Source organism: Anopheles maculipalpis, chromosome 3RL (genome assembly GCF_943734695.1).
Source record: "Anopheles maculipalpis chromosome 3RL, idAnoMacuDA_375_x, whole genome shotgun sequence".
Lineage (NCBI taxonomy): Eukaryota > Metazoa > Arthropoda > Insecta > Diptera > Culicidae > Anopheles > Anopheles maculipalpis.
Genome location: NC_064872.1, coordinates 63421618 through 63443914, shown reverse-complemented (window position 1 = coordinate 63443914; position 22297 = coordinate 63421618). Strand labels below are relative to the sequence as shown.

General features: G+C 41.3%; 3 protein-coding genes across 12 annotated transcripts in view; 2 read left to right on the top strand and 1 right to left on the bottom strand.

The window, feature by feature from the left end:
- Window positions 1-22297, bottom strand: part of LOC126563129 (coatomer subunit zeta-1) — a 558371-nt gene that overhangs the window by 387169 nt on the left and 148905 nt on the right. The window contains exon 5 of one of the 3 annotated variants that reach the window (XM_050219751.1): window positions 18020-18029. The exons of the other annotated variants lie outside the window; for them this stretch is intronic. The gene's annotated coding sequence lies outside the window, so the exon portion shown is untranslated. Of the gene's footprint in view, window positions 1-18019; window positions 18030-22297 lie in introns of those variants that run through there. 3 annotated transcript variants of the gene reach the window in all.
- Window positions 1-22297, top strand: part of LOC126561377 (trafficking protein particle complex subunit 11) — a 411048-nt gene that overhangs the window by 292023 nt on the left and 96728 nt on the right. The gene's annotated exons all lie outside the window — the stretch shown is intronic.
- LOC126561459 (collagen alpha-1(XVIII) chain) overlaps window positions 1-22297 on the top strand; it is a 191481-nt gene that overhangs the window by 81752 nt on the left and 87432 nt on the right. The gene's annotated exons all lie outside the window — the stretch shown is intronic.

Here is a 22297-nt window from a genome sequence, read left to right as displayed (position 1 = left end):
ACCTGTGCCGGTGCCTGTGCCTGTGCAGTGAAGTATGGAAACTAGCGACGCTAGCAAACCGTGAAGTAATGGAGTTCTTCACGGTTTTCTTTTTCGTGCGAAACATTTCAACGGGGCCCACCCGCAACCGGTTGTGCCCGGGGAGGGTGTTATGGAGCGCAGGTGGTATTTAGTGGAAATTTGGTTGTTTCGTTAAGGTGCTTAAAGGGTAGAGGTTCAGTTGAAACAACTTTCCGAAGCTGTTATAGGATGGAAAACGCAAGTAGATGTTCTTCACGATGAGTGGATTTTATGTTACAGTATTAGAGCATGGCATGATGTACGCTGACTGTCTATTACTTCAATTAAAACATTTAAAACATCGAATATCGCATTTCTCATGTTATGCGTAGAAGCACAAAAAACTAAAAATTCACTCTAAAATGATAATCATGTAAAAATTGTTTCTTTTACTAAAACTAAATTAGGCAATACGGCACTGGACCGAAATAATCAAATGTAAATATATAAATAAATAAAATAAAAATAAATCAGCTTCTTTTAGTACAAGAAACACGCTTACACAAGAGGGACGAAAAATGGCGTAAAATCTCCAAAATAACGTATTCTCTACCGAATAAGAGTAGAGTAGAAAAAATCAGATGAAATAACTTGAATTTATATTTTAAAAAATTATTTTCAAATAATCATTACTTACATCACGCCATCTTAAATAAGTAAACTTCTTGACTAGTTTATAAATCCTTTAAACATTGCCACGCCTACAGTTATGCAATATTGTAGAAAAAGAATTATTTCCCAATGATTCTCTTTCCCATACCCATTGCATCTACCATATCTGTGAGGCTTACCTAAGTATACAGCCATTATGCAGCACAAAACCTCTGAAATCCTTCACATTAATCCCTCTTCATTGTAACTATTAAGTCGCCAAACATCCATCACACACAAAGAAAGTCTCGCACGTAGTGTGCGCTCGTTCCATACCAATGGTGGTTCACATCCTTCCAACTGGAAAGAAAATCGATCAAATGTGAGGAAGAAACTAACGCTACCGAGTGACGCGAGAAAAAACAAAGAGTCCTTCTCTCTGTGGACCAACTAAGGCACACCACAATCCACTAATGCCTACTTTATCTTCCAACAACAGCCCAAAACGCGACGCTAGGTTGGGCTAGGTAGGTCGGTTGTGGATGTGGACTGCCTTAAATCCTTTAAGAAAACTTCCTTCATCATTCGCAATGATTCCGCGAATCCATGGTGCTGGGTTTCGCGTCATGCAAATTGCACATCATTTATTCAGACGGCGAGCCGATGCGCAGCAACATACCCTAATGCACGGGTAGGCTCCCGCCGAATTTCGGTTTTCCGTCTCATTCGGCATTCAATTTCGGAGTCGGTGCAAATTATAAGCGAAAGTTAAATTGCTCTTTCTATTTTGCCCATACTATAGTCGCCCCGTTTCGTGTTGGCGAAAAGGGAAAGGTAACATGACTTTTCAGCACAGGTTGGGTTATACTTCTTCCTTTTTTCTTTGTGTGTTTGCTTCCTTCACATCCATGAGCATCAATTTTCCATCATGCGTTTTTTCCTTTATTTGGGAGCTTCCACTTTTTGAGGTGCAGCTTTTCTTTTTCTGCTTTTTTTCTGTGCCCTCCCGTTCCAGCTCAATTCACAATTGAGAGGTGGAAAAGGAAGAATTTTCCTTACGTTTTTCACACCTCTCTCTCTCACACACACTCCGTTATCCGGATATCCGGATATGCCCACAGTTGCACCAATTCGAATGTTGATCTCGAACGCTGGAGAGCTTGTGTTTGGTCTGTTCGGTTTCTCGTTCGTGCTTCCTTTCTCCGTTCGAAAGTCCTTCTGCAGTTGTGTCGTTTCGGCGGAGGGTGTCGGAAGTCGCAATGGGAAACCACAAATCTTCTTACATATTTTATCGATATTATGCCGATATACCGCGAGCGTCCGGTGCGCCTTTCCTAGGGTAACGGCAACGCCCTGGCTGCTAACGACACCACAGATCGTTCATGTTGATGCCGCATTTTCGGCACACCACATTCACCGATCGATCCCGATGTGCACAGGTACACTGGGTTTAGGGCGCTTTTTGGATGAATTCTCTTTATGGTTCAACTTTTTTGCAGACTCAGCAAAAGAAACACACATTTGGTGCCGGTGCTGTGAGAGCTGGCGCTTTTTCTTGCTCTTCCTTTCCCACCGCTTTTGGGCGATTGGGAATAGGTGTTTTCGCGCCCACGATTGGGACACGTCCGTTTCGATCGATGGAATCGGGGAGGGTTATTCTTTATCGCTTTCTTACTTTCTTCCAACATCTCATCAACGCCTCAGGAAGTAAATGAAACTCTGCAGGAAGCCGTCATGACACCCGCTCGTACAGCGTTCGATTCGGGCGTTTTGTTGGCAGCAGCATATGACAACATGTGCAGTCGTTTATTTGTCATGGGCAAAGTTTCATTCAGTTTTCTTATTGATTGTTGTATATTTGGGTTGCCAATGAAAAAGTACGTTCAATCGTGTTGAATATATCTCGCATACACATCTATATTTGATTGGAGATGATTATGAGGGTTTGGGCTATTTTAATAACAAGGATATTAACAAGGATATACTGAACAATGATAACATGCTAGTTCATGATAAATAATCAAACATTACTCTTAAAACGCATTTAATAAATTACTAAGAATCATTCTTTCGTAGCAAAACGTTTAACTTTAAGATTTAAATCATTGAAACGTTCAGCTAAAGTGTTTCATCCCGAACTTTCCAACGAAAAGTTGCGCTTTCAGCCATAGCTGTTTTCACCGGGTAGCGCTTCCGTTTTCCTCAATCGAGGAACAATGATTCGAGTTGACTAAACTTTAGCGTAAATCTTCAAAAGAGATTAGATACAGCTCAATACGCTTTTGTGTGCTGATACGACTTTCCCGCATTTTACCCGCGGGCTTGTTCGGTTGCGATAAACCCAGGCTTCTTACACAGTGACTTTTGGATGAAAAATACGGAACAGTTCTCACACGCGCAAAGGAAAAGAAGTTGCCTGCAGTTCTGAAGTTGCTAATGTTTGAAAGAGTTTTAAAAATGTTGTGCCCAAGTGTGCTGCTGCTTTTGCCCGTACTCTGTTCTGGGAAGCTCCGTAGCAGTGAAATAAGGAAAGTTTCCTTTCAAACCAAAGAATCCAATCGTGAGTTTGTGTGTGTGTGTGTGTGTGTGTGTGTGTGGGTAAGTGTATGCGTCTTAGCCACAAAACTTCTGCACCTTTGGAAATGTTTCCAACGCGAAAAAGCTACTCGCTACTTCTCCAATCTACAAAAACACTTGAAATTAACTTGCTACGGTGTACTAGAAATCGAGAATTCTTGAGCACCGGGAAATAAAACAGCCCAAAATTGAGATTCTTTTTGACTTAAACGATCTGTATGTGTGTGTTCTTATATTTTTTATTTTAGCTCCACTGCTCCATGCTTTTGCAACGCAACTTTTTTTAAATAATTTTCGCGCACATTTTTTCCACGAACAGCCCGCGCGAATTTCGCGGACAGCAGAGAAATCAACAACATCATCGTAATTCCAATGAAACACACACACACAAACAAAACACAACATACACTTACCAAGAATCTCGAAAGCAGATTAAATGATGGTAAATTCTTCCACCGGCAAAAAACACTCCTTCGTACGGCTTTCATTCCGATTCATGCTTCTTCTAGAGTTTTCATCATTCGTTTGATTCTAAGTTCAACAAACATCCGTCTAGGTTTGCGTATGTTTGTGAGTGTGTGTATGTGTGTGTGTGTGTGTGTGTGTGTGTGTATGTGTGTGTGTGTGTATACGTGTTTATTGTATTTAAATATTTGATGAAGAAATTAGCTACACGAGCTATTTTTTCCGCAACAAAATCCACTCCTGATTCTTGCTCTACTACTGCTTGCGGTTGCTTTTGAAGTTTCAGGTTACAAAATATACTCCGACAAATTTTCCACCCTTGCTACAACTGCTACAAATTATAACTCGCTTTTCTATTTCATTTTTTTTCTATTTTTTGTGGCAATATTACAGCTTTTTTTTTTCATACCCCCCTATACCCCGAAATCAACCCTAAAGAAATGAGGCCAGTTAATCCTTGTTGATTTATGCCATATTTATGACACCATTTTCCATCAACAACTTGTGCGCTTTGGTGCGTTGGTCACCCTCAACCCATGTTCCAATAGTTTTCACAAAGTTCGGCCGAGTTTGTTGAGTTTTTGTTTCTTACATTTTCTTCTCTTGTTTTTGCTTTCTTTTTCCACTCTCGTTTTGTTCTTACGTACAACTTTCTACCCAACTGGTTAATTATAGTTGAATGAGCTATTTAGCAAGGCTAAAAGTGGCAAGTACGTTGGCCGTGGTACTTAGCAGTTTATGAACGTTTTTCTTTCTTACTGTTACTGCTGCCTTTTTATTCACCTTCTGAGACTGAAGAAAAGTTTTAGCAAACGAGTGTGTCAATAGGGCGCAATTTAGCGAATCCACTCACTTGCCCTTGGGGACGCTTTTCCATTCGTTTTATTATACAATCGGGTTAATAGGCCTAATTATACACGGCTAGGACACTCACCGAGGAACAAGTGGACAGAAAAGAAAGCGTTAAGTTACAAATTTGAACTTTACTATGGTAAGAGATAGTTGTACTGTTTGCACTACTCCATTTTTGTAGCACTAAATTAGCTCTTTTATGGCGAAAAATGAAGTAACTCTACTTAACATCGATTTAGCTAATGTAACTATGATGATTATCAAATTTATGAGTTGTGTAGCCCTTAATGAAGTAGCTCTAAGAAAATCATCTCGTACTCTAGCTCCATTATAACTCGTGCGTTAGTCAATGACTCCAGGCAGACTAGCATAGGCCGTACACCATCTTCTCGTCACCTTATTAGACATGCATCACTTGCAACTTGAGCTAAACCCCTTCCATCCTATCTCACCAGCCTGACATAATGAGATCACGTACAATCCCAGGAAAAAGCCTTCCAGAAGCTTGCCTCGAGCCACGCATCATATCTAGCGAACAGAAAATGCCTTCCCCAAAAGCCTCCGAGCCACAACAGCAACAGTAAAAATAGCACGAATAAGCTAATGGACAGGTAGAACGATGACAACGAACAGGCGGCATTAAGTTGCGATGGAAATGTGATTAAATTTAAAGCCACTTCAATCACACCCATTCTCTACTTTTCGCTCCTTCCTTGCATCCGACAACACCGACAACAGCAATCAGCGCAACAATCACGCTTATTCTGAGGGTCTTTTTGCTACTATTTAATTCATCCAAAGAGTACAAAAATCTAAAAATCCCACTAATAAGAAGGCCAAATCACTCTCAAACACCGCACCAAACAGGTGCGTTCTTCATCCGAACGCTGTTGGAAATGGTCCTGATTGAAGCAAAAGCTAAGCACGAGGAAAAACAAGACCCACAGGCCACAGCTATGGTATTACCGTCCATCGCTGTTAGCGGTAGTGGATGTGCTATTCCACAGAAATTGATAACCGTTGATAAACCATCGCGCGCTAGAAAGATGCCCATGGAAAGAAGTAATATTATGTTTGGCAAGTAAAGATTAATCTCGTTCAACCAACCGTTGCCTTTACGTCAGTAGGACGAGCGCGCGCGCTCCCTCTCTCTCCTTCTGATCTCTTCACCTTATTCTGATACAATCTTTACCGAGAAGTTGTGTGCTTTTTTGTCGCTTATCACCATGTTCCACGTAACGGTTCGTTTATAACGTTCGTTAAGTATTGCCGTTTGTGACAAAGCGAGGGGCAGTCTGGTTTGCTGCTTCCATTAAATTACTGTACAAAGTTGATATCATAGACGTTTGTGAAGGTTTCCCTTTAGCTCTCGTAAAGGTTGTCTCCAGCCATTTCATCTTCTTTATTGACATTTAGAAGCTTTCCGCATTTCCTGTGCGTGCGTATTTTTCTTTCTTTACTCAGTACGATCACCCCCAAAATCGAATCAACCATCTGTCACGCAGCACAAACTATAGACGCCGTTGACTAATTCCTGTTAAATTGGTAAGAATTGTTGCTCTGTGTGTGTGCGTAATGAAACTTTTCCCCGCAACCTTTTGCTAACATCGCTAAAAGAAACAACTTTCACCAATACATTTATACAAACAAGTACCGAATATGTTTCCTATATGGTAACGGTTCACCTAATGGAATGTTTTGCTTCGACGGAAAGAAACTCTCCGACGTGCGATGACACCGGAATGTTGATGTTTCGGCCGAAACGGTCGCCGGTTGAACTCGGATGCGCTGAGCAGCTTATGAAAGCGTCAAGATGAAACTTTTTGATGATTGGGCAGAATTTGTCACTTCTGGGAAAAAATCCTTACTTGGTATTCCAATGGCAAATTATTGCTCGTTACCATTCATTCAAACATATCCCGCCAAGCCTTTCCCTTGACGTTTTGTGAGCGTTTCACAGGAACATAAATTTTATGTTGTGTTATGTTTATATGAATAATTGGAAATCGTTAAGGTAAAAAGAGGTTTCGGCAAAATGTTTTTATGTTTCAAATATTGCATACCATTTTTAGTTCCAAATTTGCCGTCTTTGTCGCAAATTTTCAACTGAAATGATGCGATTTTTCTCGTTTTTATGGCAAAATTTATCCCAAACGGATTGGTTATGGCGCTTTTTTGGCATTGATGTACTCGTTTGCCCATAAAATTCAACCAAGTCTTGATTTTTTGATCAACAATGATGGCCGACATGATAGCAGGGCCGATCTCAACCGACAAAAATGGATATTGAATCACATCCAAAAACGTTCCCCTGTAGTGTGGACTGACTGATCCAACAAGGAGGTCACTTTAAAACTAAGAAGTAAAGGAAATTAATCGTAAAAATAGAAGAAAGGTTTTCCTATACGTTTTGTTCCTATACCCACTCTCAATCAATAGCTTTCAATTATGAAAGATTACATTTATTATTACAGATTATCGATGGAAAGATAACATTAATCGAGCTAGGAGCAACGTTTTGCTCACATCATCATGGTTCTAAGAATGCGTCAATCCTGCTCCATACTCCATGGTGCCATGGCCAAGGGAAAGATGAACGATCGACAGGAATTTTCTCTGTTGCTTTTTTTCCCATCCAATATTTTCATTTCCCAACTCGCACGTTTTTTTCTCCATTGTTGGTTTTTTTAAATCGTCGATAACAAACACGATATCCCTGATCAGAACAGCCCCTAAACAACGCTAAAAGAACAACAACAAAAAACTAATGTTTCGAAAAAAAAGAGGAGAAAAAAGCAAAGTAAACGAGTTTAAACTCCAATATTCTAAGCGTGATGGTTCAGGTGACCCATTGCTTTACCGTCCCTACACCATTAAAACCACTCACGACGAGTGAGGGATTTTTCCCCAAACCGGCATTTCTGGGAAAATGTTCTCAGAAAATTAAACGCGAAAGAATAAAAGCAAAAAAAAACACGCACACACATACACAACACGCTTTTGGGCCGGTGCAAGCCCTTCCCAACACTGTGTTCATTTCTCGGAAGAACCAAAACAAACAAGAGCAGGCCAAGCCACAGCAAATGCGCCTTCCCGTAAAACGAACGGAATGAGCCCCAATTTCTTGTGTGTGTCTGCATACGTACAACCGAAACCTACCCAGAAATGATGGGAAAGCTTATCCATTTTCCCTCAACGATTTCGTTTTGCTCCTTGCTCGCTTGGTCTGCAGATACTGGATGGAGGCCTGCCTTACCAAGTGGAGAGGAAAATGAGCTCTTTTTAGTTTTTACTCCCTACCGTCGCCCTCTGAACCGCCGCCCCTTCATCATCCTGTCTATTAAGAAACGGTGACGACGGGAAATAAACTATTTATCAACTTCTTTCACTGGTAGCAGAGTCGGGTTCATAACAAGAAACCTATTATCGTCGGGTGTGCTTGGCAAAGCTCTTGACGTGTGTAGAGTGCAATAGGAAAAAGGAAAGTTTCAATAAAGCGTAGTACAGTGCTACCACAGCAGCTTGACGTTTAGTGGACCGAATCTTAACGGGTGTTTAGCAACATATTATCTATAGCTCAATCTCCTTAACCAAAACTCCTTAGCCATCCTGTTGGGAACTGAATTAAAAAAAAACAGTATTTGTGTAACAGTGTTAAGTATTTTGATAAACATAAATCTCAATTTTGTTTTTGGGATTTTTTTGAAAAAAATAACTGCTTGACGTATTACTTTAAGAATTTCAAAGAACGCCTGGTGGTTATGCAATGTGAAATGATTAAGGGGCCTCTGGAAAGCACCCACGGTTCCGATTCGGTTTCGGCACCAGAGATTCCAGTTTCGATTCCATTCAGAACCGTCTTGAACCGTAGGAAACGTTGAACCCGTTGGACCACAGATCATCACTTCAAAACGAAATAAAGCACGTACTTATTACTCATACTAGCTGATTTCGCTTCCGGACGATTCTGACGCTTCCAACGAATCTGGACGGTTCCGGACAGCTTCGACGTTTTCTACGATTTCAACGTTTCTGACGTTATCGTGACGGTTTTGGCCGATTCGAAAGCTATTAGTTGCACCTAGCTATAGGAATTGGTTCTGATATTTAGTGAAATCCGGAACCAGCCCCCCCTTTGCTATTTTTCCCATCTCTAATGTCTCTTGCAGATGAAACGGTTTGCACAACGAGTTTGACATTGTTAAAGCCGCTAAATGTGTTCAGGAACCGTCACATAGACTGCGTAAGTCCGCTAGCTTGTCGGAAGAGTAAGCAGAAAGTATCATGATTAATCAAACAAATTCAGTCAGTCAGGCAGTCAACATAAACAAACTTGATCATCAACTTCCATCAAATTAAGAATTAATTGCTACAATAAATAAGGTGTAACAATTTCCACAAATTAAACCTGATATGATGCAAGACATAATAATTAGTTCGAGTAAAATTATTGCATTCGCTCTTCGTCGGCCCCACACAATCCATCTTTCTCTCCTAAATTATGTTTATAGCACCCGCCGAATGCTTGAAACTCTTGCACTCAACACCTGCATCATGCAATGGCGCATAAATAATTGCACCCGAACACAATTTATACCCTTTGCCCTAATCAACTCATTCCTCGCAGTTCCGATCGGAAATTAAAAAAAGCGCAATCCGGTCCATTCTCCTCCGTCTCGCAGGAAAGCTTGTGTCCATGTGGGTATGGTTAGGAACTGCTTCCCTTAGCAAATAGCAAGCCACTATCTATCAAGTGGCAATTGGCTACAATTTTTAACCTCCTTTCGCCTAACATCATCAACACCATGCAAATCTTGGCAAGCGTTCGGTTCGATGAAGCGCTAGGCTTTGGCGAGTTTCGGGAGGCTCGGGTTCCGGTGTTCGTGTTGCACAAACTTTGCTTAACGTCGTGTTTAAATATTTGGCCTCTGCACGCCATCGGCTCGTAGTACCCGGTTAGCGTGTTTGCAATTTGCTTCCATATTTTCACCTTCCCCGACCCGAATGTTCATCATAACGCAAACGAAATGCAACAAAGTTCAGGTGGTGACCTCCATTTTTTCACCAATCAGTGCCACTGAGTTTAAGCTAAAGCTGTGAAGCAAGCATAGTTCACTGCCAACGTTTGAGATAGGGGATGGCTGAAAACACTGGTGGTTGAGGGCGAAACCACATTTGCATCCTTAACAGAACCATTTAGAGCGCTGAAAACCGCGGAGGTGTCATGCCCAAAAGGGCTCGTTATCACTTTGCCTTACTTACGCCATTTTTGTACCAACAATTCAAGGGTGGATCGGTGGGTTTTGTGCGCTTAGCAGCGTAGGCTTTGATGCATTAATTATGCCATCGTTTGTGGCACTACTACGCTCGCAACCTCTGTCCACTCATACCGGTGCGCCTGATTGTTATGTGATCTGCATAATCTATTTTTAATATCTTTCATTCTCTCTTTGCTGTTAGCTCTTGTTTTGTTTCCTTTTCTGGCATCTTAGTCTCGTTTCGCACACCGAGGGGAAATTATTTCCCTACCGTCGGATATGAAAACTATCCCGCCATGCAAGAAGATGGCTATCAAATTTAATCCGTTGCCGTTCTCTCTTGCTACAAGACGTCAGAATGCTTTCACTGCATTTCTCTGTAGAACAAAGCATAAAAAGAAAAACTCCTGTCTCCTCTCCCAGTGAAAGCTAAGAACTTTACGGCGGATAGCATTACTGTGCAAGCGTCGTCTTGCGACAGCGATGGAGCAAAAAAAACCATCCTGCATCTACTATTTGCAATGGAAATTTACATCTTTCCCTTTAACTTGCTGCCCGCGAACACTAGACGCGCGTCTTTCACGCTCTCCGTACGCTCTCTGTCTCTCTCTACAACATCCTCAATTAAGGATTCGTCACACTCAAACAGCAAGAAACTTAACGCCAAAACACGCGCCCTGTCGCCCATCGGAAGCTTGAAAACGCGGAAACCAACTTTTCCGACCACCATCTGGGCCGTGGCGGAACTTTCGTACGCTTGCACGGCGCCGTGTAACGCCTACTTCTTCGTGCTTGACAGTTCCTTAGCTCGTTAGCGTTTGGTTTGCACTTTTGGCTTACGAAAAATTGCACCGGGGGGGGAAATTCATTCGCGACCGATTAGCACCTCCAACGGTGCCAGCCAGCTATCGAGTGGCGTGGCAAAACAAACGCAATTAAAAACTGTAATAACGTTGTCACACTTAGCTCGCTCATTATGATTTTCAACAGTCCGGAATCGTGCCAACTGTCGCTGCCAATTCGGCTCATCGCGGGGTGTAAACTTTTCCTCCACTGCTGTGCACCCGAAATTCCACACTGAAGCTTAGCTGCCGGAACGCACCGCAAGTGTGAATATCCAATAGAACTTGTTGACCCCATTTTCAGTGCCATTCGAGTTTTTGTCACTTGTCACTTGACGCATTTCACCAGCACACTAACGTGCCGCTGAGTGGGGCAACGGTTTGACTATGGTAAATATCAAATAATGCCCCGCGAGTGTGGCTACCCGCAAAGCACAGGTTGGGTTTCGCAGAACGAATTTTTGAAATGCTAGCTAGTGGATACCTTTTTTGCATGCTTTGTGTTGTTTGTTGCATTGTACATATGGGAAAAACTATTGGATCTGTCAACTATTCACAACTTACCCTTAATTAATGCAATATGAGTGTGTTGTGATGTTTACTGCAAGTGGAGCGTAAAACGGAATTAAAACGCATCGGCACCCCGTCGAGTAATGAATTTTATTTGAACTAAAATAACACAGTTAGAAACAGCTAAACTGAAGCACTATAGCTGATAACCTATCTACAGAAATGAGTGGAGTGTTTTATTTGAGAACAAAAGATTCGCTTGAATTGTTTAAACGAATCTAACTCGAAAGGATTTTTGATCCATTTAATTATCTAATGTAGATTATTAAATATACATTTACCTTTTCTAAATGTACGCAGCTAAGGATGTAACATAATTGCTGTCCAGCCATTAACCTCGCACTAGCAAAAATGCTTTTAGCCTATATTACCGTAACAGCTAATAAAACAATTCTAGAAACTAGCTTTTAGTTAATTTAATTCCATTCTCATTCTATAGCAGTGCTTAAAACGCACAGTTAAAGTAACAGTCACATTACATCGACTTACCGACCATTAAAACGAATGGACAAGCCAACCAAACACACCACCCTATCCTGTCGAAAGGCTAAAAACCGACCCCATATCTGCCACCAGCATCGTCGCAGAGCGGTTACACGAATGTGAAGCTGCCCATAAAAATGAATGTAACTGCAATCATGCCGTTGCTGTTAGCTCTCCCGGTGTCCATCCGCCACTACAATGCAGTGCGCATCCTTAATTGGTTTAGTTGTTCAAACTATCTATCCCGGTTGTTGTGGCGGCTAGTGGCTTACGAAATATTCTACGACGAGGTAAACGGACAACAACAACAAAAAAATGCAACAAGAGCTCGAGAGCTTCGGATGGACTGCATGTGAAGCGAATCTACAGCTGCTCCCTTTGCGATAACCAATTCGCTAGGGGGAAACACATAAAAAGCCACCAAATAGCGAACCGCAGCTGTTGTAAGACAGTCTTTTTGCTGTTGCAGTGCAGTGTCCGTGGTAAAAAAAAAAGCGTAAACCATGCTCTTGTCGATTGATAAGAAGCCGGCGAAAAGTGGTAAAGCGGTTTAGGCTTCTTTCATTTTACACTATGGGGATACGTTTAGGATATAACAGTTGTAAGCTTTTTTGTTTTAATTTTAATTTAAACCTTCATTAAACTTGATTATTTTTAGAGGCTTTAATTCCGATTACATGAAGATTTTCAAATGTTTTAGAAAATGCTAGTAAACTAATAAGTACGATCCGGTATAACATTTTATTCAGGCCGTTTCTTTGTAGTGAAGACTATAGAACTACGCGTCATCAATAAGTCTCGTAAGTCATTATGACATTCAGCACCAGATCACACTAAGACAAGAACGAGCAGAATTTTTAATACAATTTTCGGTTATTAAGTCTTTTAATAATGGTTACAAGCTCTTTTTCATTTTTATTTTCGTATTTGAACTCTAAAGCTAATCAAGTAACTGAAGCTATAAAAAAATGAGATGCGAGTTATGTTGTTTTTTCTGTGTAGCTTATTTTATTGATAAGCTCTTAGAAGTAACCAAAACATTAGTCCGCTGTTCGCGCGAGCTTTTATACGTTTTTCCGATCGCTCCCTAACTGATTCCAAGGCAGGCTCGTCCTTCCCTTTTCTGATCCTTCTTTTCTCTCCTTTTCTTCTTGGCGCCTCCTAACTGCCAGGGCGTTGGGAACCGTTTAAAGTTTCCTACAGTAAATATCAGCTTTAACATACAAAAAAGCATAGAAAAGGAGATTCAGAGTTTTCTATGTACATATTTTTCAATTTGACGCTTTACTTTTACCATCTCCATCTATTCTAAACGATCACCAAAACATTCATTTACAACTACAAGAATGCTCAATAGTGCTTCAAATTATTTCCTTCTTTTACTCGTTTTGTCCATTTATCTGCATGCAGTCATTGTTCTCTATTTTTATTGCAACAAAGTTTTTTTTAGATAAAGTAAACACAAAAGCTTGCAAACATGTAAACTAGAATTTATTACATTCTCATTCTACTGTGCATCACATATGCCATTCCTTCGGGCTATCAAATCTATCCAATTATTTTGTGCAAGAGTGTGCACACTACACGCAAAAACTGTGCTTCGTTTGCGCGTTTTCGTGCACTAAAGATGTTTCTCGCAACACAAAGCCACCATACGCCGAAGCACAACAAAAAAAAATGCACAGAAATTGCATTCACTGCAATAGGGTTACTTCACAAGGCGCAACAAACCTATTGCTATTTGGCAATCTCAGACCGTATAGCACAAGAAGGAAGGAAGCATACATTATTTTTTACAATGGAAAGATAAACCTCAGCAATCATTCATTCGCTAGTTTTTGTTTCGTTTTTCAACCCTCAAACTATCTCCACCCATCGGGAACCATAATTTATGACCACACATACCAAGGATTTTTTTTTGTGTGTGTATGTGTTTTCGTATCTTCAACCATCTCTTTGGAGAATCCATTCGATCAACACTCCGAAGAGACCGATCGTAAACTTCACCTTGGCTAAGAATGCACAGTGCTTCTTCTTCTTTTTTGGTCCAGCTGCATGAACGGACCCTTGGATGTAACTACGGGACTTACACACCCTGTGCTACTGGGCCCGAAGGGATGAAATTGAGCGCGCCCGCAAATAAAACTGCAATCGTCAGCCACAATTGGCGCTACGGAAGCGGCACGGTTGCCACAAACAGCGTTCCACTGATGGGGAAACCCATTTGGGGCTTTTTGCTGTGCTCTGTGCGCTATTCACAACGCTGTATGCACTTTTTTGCCTGCTGCGTTACATTCACACATGTGCAACTTCTTTTTTTCTTCCAATTTTTTTAGTTTCTCTGCCAAACGAAACCGATGGTGTTGCATGGCAGTGAGAAAAAAAACTGTCCTTTAGCATTCTTTTACTCCTACTTCGCCTCCGCTTCGGGATAACGGCTCAGGAAGGTGGACACTTGCTTCGTTTTACTGCTTACGACCGATCGAAATTGGCTCCGGCGAGCAATGATGGACCCACTGTGTGAGAAATTGGAAGGTTTGCTTGTGTGTGTGCGTGTACTTTTTTCCCAGGCAGACACTTTTTCCATCTTTCTTTATTTTCACAACCCATCTGATATGGGTTTTTTTGGTTGCTTCTCAACACAAAAAAAAAAGCACCGAAAGGCTTGCTTGTGATCGGAAAAATCCACTCAGAATCGATTCTGGAAAGACAGTCCCAGCTGCCAATTTTCGCTTGGTTGCGTTTTTTTGTTCCTTCCTCTTCCCGGTGTGCCCTAGTGAAGCATTCTAGCCTCCTTTTTTGTCCTACGGCATACGCGACGCTACGCTTGTTTGGAAGGCAATGAAAATTGACACTTGTGCCGAGGGACTTTACCTAATCTTGCATCCTGCCGGAGGACGCATTCGAGTTTTTATTTCCCTTCAGAAGATCCCTTTTTTTCTTGTTTGTTAACCCCTTAGCACGGGAGAGAAAATAAATCCGGTCCAGTGTGCGAAAAGCTCGAGCTGCTAACGACGAATGGAATACGAAACCTTCAGAACGTGCCGGACATTTGGACATAATTCGTTTCGAAGGCATATGGCACAAAAGACCTTTTCTTCCACCGCACTTGTATGTGTGTATGTATGTGATGGGCAAAGATTGCGGCCCATAGAAAAATGGGCCAATATTTCATGGGATGTCTGTTTATTTAAATAATGAAGAAACGTCACAGTGAGCATCTGTTGAATCATCGACGCACTTTGAATTATGTATGCTTTTCGGACAGCCCGGAAAAAAGGGGCAATCGTCACAAATAAAGGGCGTGCCAAAGTTGGTACAAAAACGGATACACTGGCGAATAATAATGCCTGTCACATCCTGTTTGATGAGGAAAGAAGAATATTTTATTATCTGACAGAGAGAGTCTCTCGTTTTCATTTACTTCTACAATTTATGTGTCTGTTTTTACCTTACGGTTTACACTAATTCAGGTTGAAGTTTATGTCGAACAGAAATTGGGTGCAAAGAAAACTAAAAAACCTACGGTTTCCAAGATATTTTTATGCAAAGTATTAAAGCACCATTTTCTAACCATTTATTCTGTCAAGAAAAACACAATTATTTATACCGAACCAAAAGCAGCTTTTTAGCAACACAACCAGGATGTCCTTATTGAATATATAAATAATCTTCCTAAATGTTAGTTTGATGTCAAGCAAAAGCCGAAAATTTCCATCACGGTAAACAACATTAACTCGTTGACTGTCAAGCCTTTTCGAGTGAAATTCTCCATGTGGCCACGGCAATAGCTAAAAAGCGAGCGCCGCTTACTTATATGTGTTTGAGAAAAGCGCTTCGCTCACTTATCACGTACGCTCATGCTTTGCGATATGGTGTTGAGGTAATGTTTTGTTTTTCAACAAAAAATAGTTCAAAAGTTATCTTTTGATATTTTATACTGGTCTTAGGCTGGTATCATTCAATCGTATCTATCTTTTTTTTTTTGCTGGTCGTACGACAGAAACTGTCGTATGACCTTCTCGTCGGTACCACAAACTAAACATGAACTTACTACAGCCATCCGTATAACAACGTTCATAGTATTAGTGCCCATCGAATACGGAGAGAAAATCAGTTTTGTTGTCACCCAAAAAGTGGGTGACATGGCCTGCTCAAAATGTGGCCCGTTTTTTGGTGACATTATCAAATCAATTCAAAATCAAATTAATAAATCAAATAATAACAAGGCGGACGAGAAATTATATTCCTTTTATCTTACTACAGCATAATTCTGAGCCATTTTATGAAGTTTTAGTTCTTTTGTAACATTAAAACAGGCGGTTCGACAAATGATCCTTTTATTTCTATTTCATGTCCCCCTAAATGTATGCAATCTTTTTGTTATAAGACCATTTTCATGACTGACTAACTTAGCATGACATTATCTAACTAATTTATTCTAGATTGCTGGCTTCTGTTTTGGGCTCCCCCGAAACACTACACTAAACTTCAAATTAACTAGCTTCCTACACCTCATAGTACACTAAATCAGTTCCATCGCGAACATCACGATGGTATTCATTTATAAATTGCTCCCCTTTCAAGTGTCAATCACACCCATCTCCACGCGGTGGATGAAAAACAACAAACAATGGTAGGGGAGGTAAATCATGGCGCTGTTGCTACCGGAGCTCTATTCGATCGTTAAACGGCCATCATTACCACACAAATAACTGTCATTTGTTCGTTCGCATACACACCATATAGCTTTTTGAGGCCTCATTTGTTGTGGACAGTTTGACGTTTAAAAATTCATTCCTTTTTAACACATGGCACGGTGAACGGAAATCTCCCGCCATTCAAGTTCCATCATCAGGCACGAACTGGCGGAAAAACAAACGGGTACGAAACAGTCAGCAAAACACACACCCATACACCCAAAATCCGTTTCTCCACAATGACTAATCATCAGCGACACCTTTCACAGTCACACCAAGCGCTACTTTCCCGCACAATCGGATCCAAATTGACAAATGATCGGACCATCTATTTCCAGCTGGTCGTACCCATCTCCACTACCCCATGGGTACAGTTTGGACGTACGGGTTTGTACGGAAAATCGGCTTGCCGGAAGCGGTGAATAGCACCACTAACCACGCGTTATCTTTTTCCTGACTTTTACGAAGCAAACGAAGCGAGCCACGGACAGCAGAACACGGCACAACAAACAAGAAATCAAGCTTGAATCGGAATCACGCCACGTGGCACTATCAGGGAAACTGTTCGCTTTATTTTCCATACATCACAATTAATTATGCTGCCACTCAATGGGCCGACCGTGGCTCTGGTCCGTGTCTAACCGGTCGGCGGATGGGTTTGTTTTGTTTTTCTCGGTGCTTTTACCAAACCTGTGCGCGTGCTGCCTTCCCCCCACCCCCTGGGAAGGTAGAGATGAGTCGGAAGATAAGCGCGTTCGATTGCCGTTGCCAAGCGTTGGGCGAATTTGTGGTTGATTTTTTCAACTCCACTTGGACGATAACACAGCACTTTGGGGATATGTTTTGTAGTTTTTTCGGCGTGTGCTCTAACTTATCGATATTCTTTCGTTTTGGTTTCTTTTTTATTCGAACGATCATGCCTTGTTAACTTTTCGCACCAAACAAAACCAATTTTGTGACGATTTCGAACACAAACCCGAAACACACACACATACAGGTTTTTTTATCAAATCAAAGCGATTTAGATGATCTGGCAAACGTTTCTGTTTATCGGTCGTGAATACGCACGAAACAAGAAATCGGTTTTGGCACATCCAATCAGTGAGGTGGGAATTTTCAGGGAAAAATAAATAGCGTGCTTGTTTTACGACCACTTTTCAAATTAAATTTGATGACGCTGGACCTTGCGCAGGCCGAATGAAACACAGCATTTCGAATGAAATGCTTTTTGTGTTAGCTGTTAAGTGATTAGAAAGTATAACAAATATTACAGAGCTATTCTTAAGATACAATAGCAGTTATTTCCTTTTGATTCTTTGTATTTCAATTGGTTTTTCGTACGAATTGTTGCATTGCAAAATTTTAAGTATTCTGAAAACAAATTACCTTCAGAAAAAATGGATTTGACAATCTTCTTAACACTTAGTGCTGCTCTTAGTTAGTTTTCGTAGATTGCCCCTAAATGTCTGCAATGGATCACATTTGAACAAAAATCATCAAACAATCGCATCACTTTTTGGAAGTACTTGTACATGCAGCATGTTTTTATTTGTTGTTCTTTGTAGAATACGATGTATGTACATCATTTTCTTTATCAACTCTTTTACATTAGTTTTTCCCGCAAAAAAACACTTACTTCAACCTACTATTTTGTCTATTTTCACTGTCAACAAAATTGAATTTAATTAACAGTCCACCAAAGCCATTCACTCTCTATTTTTCGTCTCCGCCCTTCACTTAATTTTCGAATTATTTTAAACCACATCACTAAGCAACAGCCAACCCGAACGGTCAGTCCAGTTCGTCTTGCGTACCGCAAAAACCACCCGTCTGCCATCCCCAGACCCCGAATCGGTTATCGGACCAGTGGATCGACTCCCATTGGCTGTGGTTTTACGCCACCAGTTACGCCAATGTTCCGAAAATGTTAGTTTTTCATTAAACCGAAGCACCGCCACAACTGACTCGAGCAAAACTTCCACAACTGCACGAAACGGTCCGTTCGATCGCTTGCAAGTGATATCATCTCCAGAACTTTCTTTCAACAATGCAATTTCTTACACGGATTATCTCCCACATTACATATTCTCCCCCGTCCCGGACTGCTCGAAGACACACGAAGACCAACCAACCAGCAGCAAAATAAAACCTTCCCGAAAATCGTAGCTCGTAACTTTTGCCATTCCTTTCTTCTTCACGCGGCTAAGTGGTACGGGGCAAAAAAGTGAGCAAACGAGCCACTGTGCGAAGCAAAAACTAAGCAAAAATAATAAGACAGGACGGAATTACATTGAAAATTGTAGCATGACACAAGAGAGCAGCACACCAGAGCAACCGGGCACATTTGTTTTGCTGCCCGTGCACTGGAGCTTCTTCGGTACTTGCCTTTCGGAGCCGAAATTCGCCTTCCGGACCCGTGCCAACGTGCAAAGTGAACCGATTTACAGTTTGCCCATTAGTCTTCAACTTTATCTCACTTCCATTTCCGGGCTTTCGGGTGCGGGTACTCCACCCCAAACACTCCGGGCGCGTTGAGTTATCCTCTCGAGTAAACGAAATGTACAATCACAACATTGGAGAACCACTCCGCACCGAACTTTGCCCTGAAGTCTGGGCCAACTTCGGGGAAGATTGTTTGAATGGGAATGCTAAGAAATGCCGTCCGTATCGGAAGAATAGATTTCAATGACTTTCGGGGTACACAGGGAATTGCTTGTTTCTTTTTTTTTTTGTGTGTTCTTAGTCTTGAAAGCGATCGTCTTCTAAGCCGTGTTGCATCGAATCAAACCACACCCAAAACAAGTCTTTGGTAAGCGGAAACTGCTGTTCGGTTGGACATAATTTTTCATTTGGGAATTGTTGGAAACTGCTCCCCCGAAATGCTGCCCGTAACAGATTTACCAACGGCGGAATGCCATCTTCGCCGAATGTCTTGTGCTAAAAAGGCACCGGATTTTGCTTCTACGAAACCGATAACTGGCCCGTTATGTGCAAAAAGGCGGTAAAATTCAAATAACGATAAAACAACACTCAACTTCTAGGGAGGTCCACCCATGGACGAGTGGTTTGGTGATGGAACGCACACTCGATGTCTGCACCGAAGTAGGCTCAGCGCTGTACTCCAGTACCTTCAAGGCAACAAATTCCCTCCGAAGAGTATTTAAATATTCATTTTTCGAGACCCATACACGCTGTCGAGTGCATAAAACAGAACAAATTCTGTTCTGTACAACCTGTGCTGAAGAAGGTTTAACTGTTTTCTTTTTTTGCATCCGTTTATCAGTCCTTTAGGATATTTCTCCTGCTTGCTGACTCGTGCTCTAGCTTCTGCCCTTTATCTTACTCACTCTTTAACAAAGGTGCGTGTCGTCTTCTCAGACTGACTGATTGTGTTTGTGTGTACCGGCACAAAAGTCTCTGTGTCAGTATGCCCCAGGGCGCTGGGTACGGTAGTCTAGAGCCGATCTCTTTCCCGCTACAGTGCACAATGCCACACATACGTCACACTTTTCCGGTGGCGGTTAGAGCAAAAATATTTGAATGCTTGGAAAAACGGGCAAAACCAGCCGAGGAAGCCAAATCATACATACAAACACACACTGCAAACACCGTTACACACATGTATCAACATGTATCGCACGTACGATGAAGAGTTTCGGCCGGCGGGAGTAAAAATGGGAAAATATTGTCATAAGTAGTGTAAATATCTGCTGCCAAGAAGCGCCACCCGGTGTGGACCGGTACGCTACGAACGACTTAAGTCAAGTTTTATTTCAATTTGCAACATCGTACCGGAAGCTGCCGGAAGCAAAATATGGCCAGACGGTTTTTTGACGTTTGAGGCCTTAGCTGTAGTGTGGGAGCAGACTTTGAAGTTGTTTGTGTGCAGAAAACGGGTCAGAACGGTGCTACACATGATGCAGCTGCTTTATAATGCACATTGAGGCAGCATTTTTGTATCGAAAAGTTTTACAACAGAAAGGATGCTAAACAGAAAATTATTAAGAAACATTTTAAAGCATGTAAACTACACCGTCAATAAATATTAAAGCGAAACGAAAACAATCCGTTGGTAGAATCCCATCCGGAACATTGCTCGGGCTCAAAGTATAGTTATAAAGCTGACATCACCTACGGATTAAGCTTACGGTTAGAACAGTAAAGAAGAAAATTCTTGGTATACGATGAAAATTCAACTAATACCAATCTATAACGCTACAAAGTACAACCAAAACTATAACGCAAAAAACCATCCAACTAACCGTATTCTGTAAATTTCTAACCTATTTTCTTTTATGGGAAACCATGTTCAAACAACTGCTACTCTAAAGCATGCACATTAACTAAATCATTACCCTGTCAGAAACATTCAAAACCGCTGTCACGCTACACCCCGATAGCGAAAATGTCTTCTCGGTGCTTTACAAAAAAAAAAACTTGTTCTCTTTCGCCTGAAAGCCTGTGTCGTACACTCCGTACAACCCATAAAAGTATTACAATATTTATTACTACTACTGCTGCATCCGATCACAGATTCACGTACCGAATGGGAGAAACTTTCACGTACAGGAAGGTGATACGGGGCGACTATTACGACCGCAACTACAACCACTATTACCCGTTATTATTACTGCTGAGGCATTATAACCGTTTGCCGGTACGCCCCGTGGTGGTGGATATCGTGCACCGAATGGAGAGGCTGATATGATGTGGAATAATTTAATAAACTGTGCGATATCATCATCCAAGGGCACAGCTTTCGTTTCTCTGCTACCACTCTATTGCTAGCTATTTTATTCGACCCTTTCCTGTAGAAACGATCCACACTGCCTTTTCCAAAAGAGAGGACATCTTACACCATCACTGACACACTGAATTGGCTGCCGGGTTGAAAAAGCAATGGGCCGAAGTGCTTCACTCTGCCAGCCCAACTCAACCCACACGAAGTCGTTTTCCATTGAGCTATCATTTGCATTGAATATATCAGCCACACGAATCGACTCGTCCGGAAGTCAGATTCGTCTACCTGGTACACCTTTAGAACCATTTTTAGTGTGCAGTACACGGAACTGTTGGAAGGCACGGGTGACGCAGATAGCACAAAGCGGTCTCCCTCTACAGTCGATTAACAGTTCCGTAGAAAGTGATCTGCAGATGACTCGTCATTCGTCGTCGGGTGGTGGCTTTTTTGTATGCGGCAATGTATGTCACTTTTCGTTTTTCTTTTTTTTTTCGTAGACGATTGAAGAAAATAATTCGCGTGAGTTGGCGTGGTTGTGACGAGTGAAAATGTATCTAAGATGATTGAATTTTCGGTTGCTTACAAAGAAGCATTGCTTCTATCGGCTTTGCATCTTAGTAAAGGCTTATTTCTTTGCTACCAGCGACTTTTTTGCATTCTCAATCATTGGAAGCTTTATGTTCAACAGGGTATTATTTGAATGCTAACCATTTTTCAACTAGTAAAGCTACTAGTCTTTTGTTTCCTTTTTCACTCAACATTTAACGTGACTGGGAGGGTTGTTTTGCTGAGTCATTTTCGCTTTGCAGAAAGCTAAAAGCCAATTCAATAGAAAGATACATCCGACAAAAAAGCTATTCTTCCATCGCATTGCAACAGTTGGCTTTGTCCTCGGTAGTGGACCTGTGACAATGACTGCTGTAATGTAAGCATTTTTACATTATACAACAGCATGTTTTTCTATTTTTTTTTTTTTGTATCAAATTAACGTTTATTTTTGGTTCTGAGCATTTTAACGCCAAAATTTGTTTCAAGAATTATTTAAATAATTTTACAACGTAAAAAGCAAAGTCAAAGCTAAATAGGTCAGGTGAAATAAGATTTTAAAATTTATTATAGGTATTATCAACAAAAAACCGAGTATGCCCGGGATAAGGC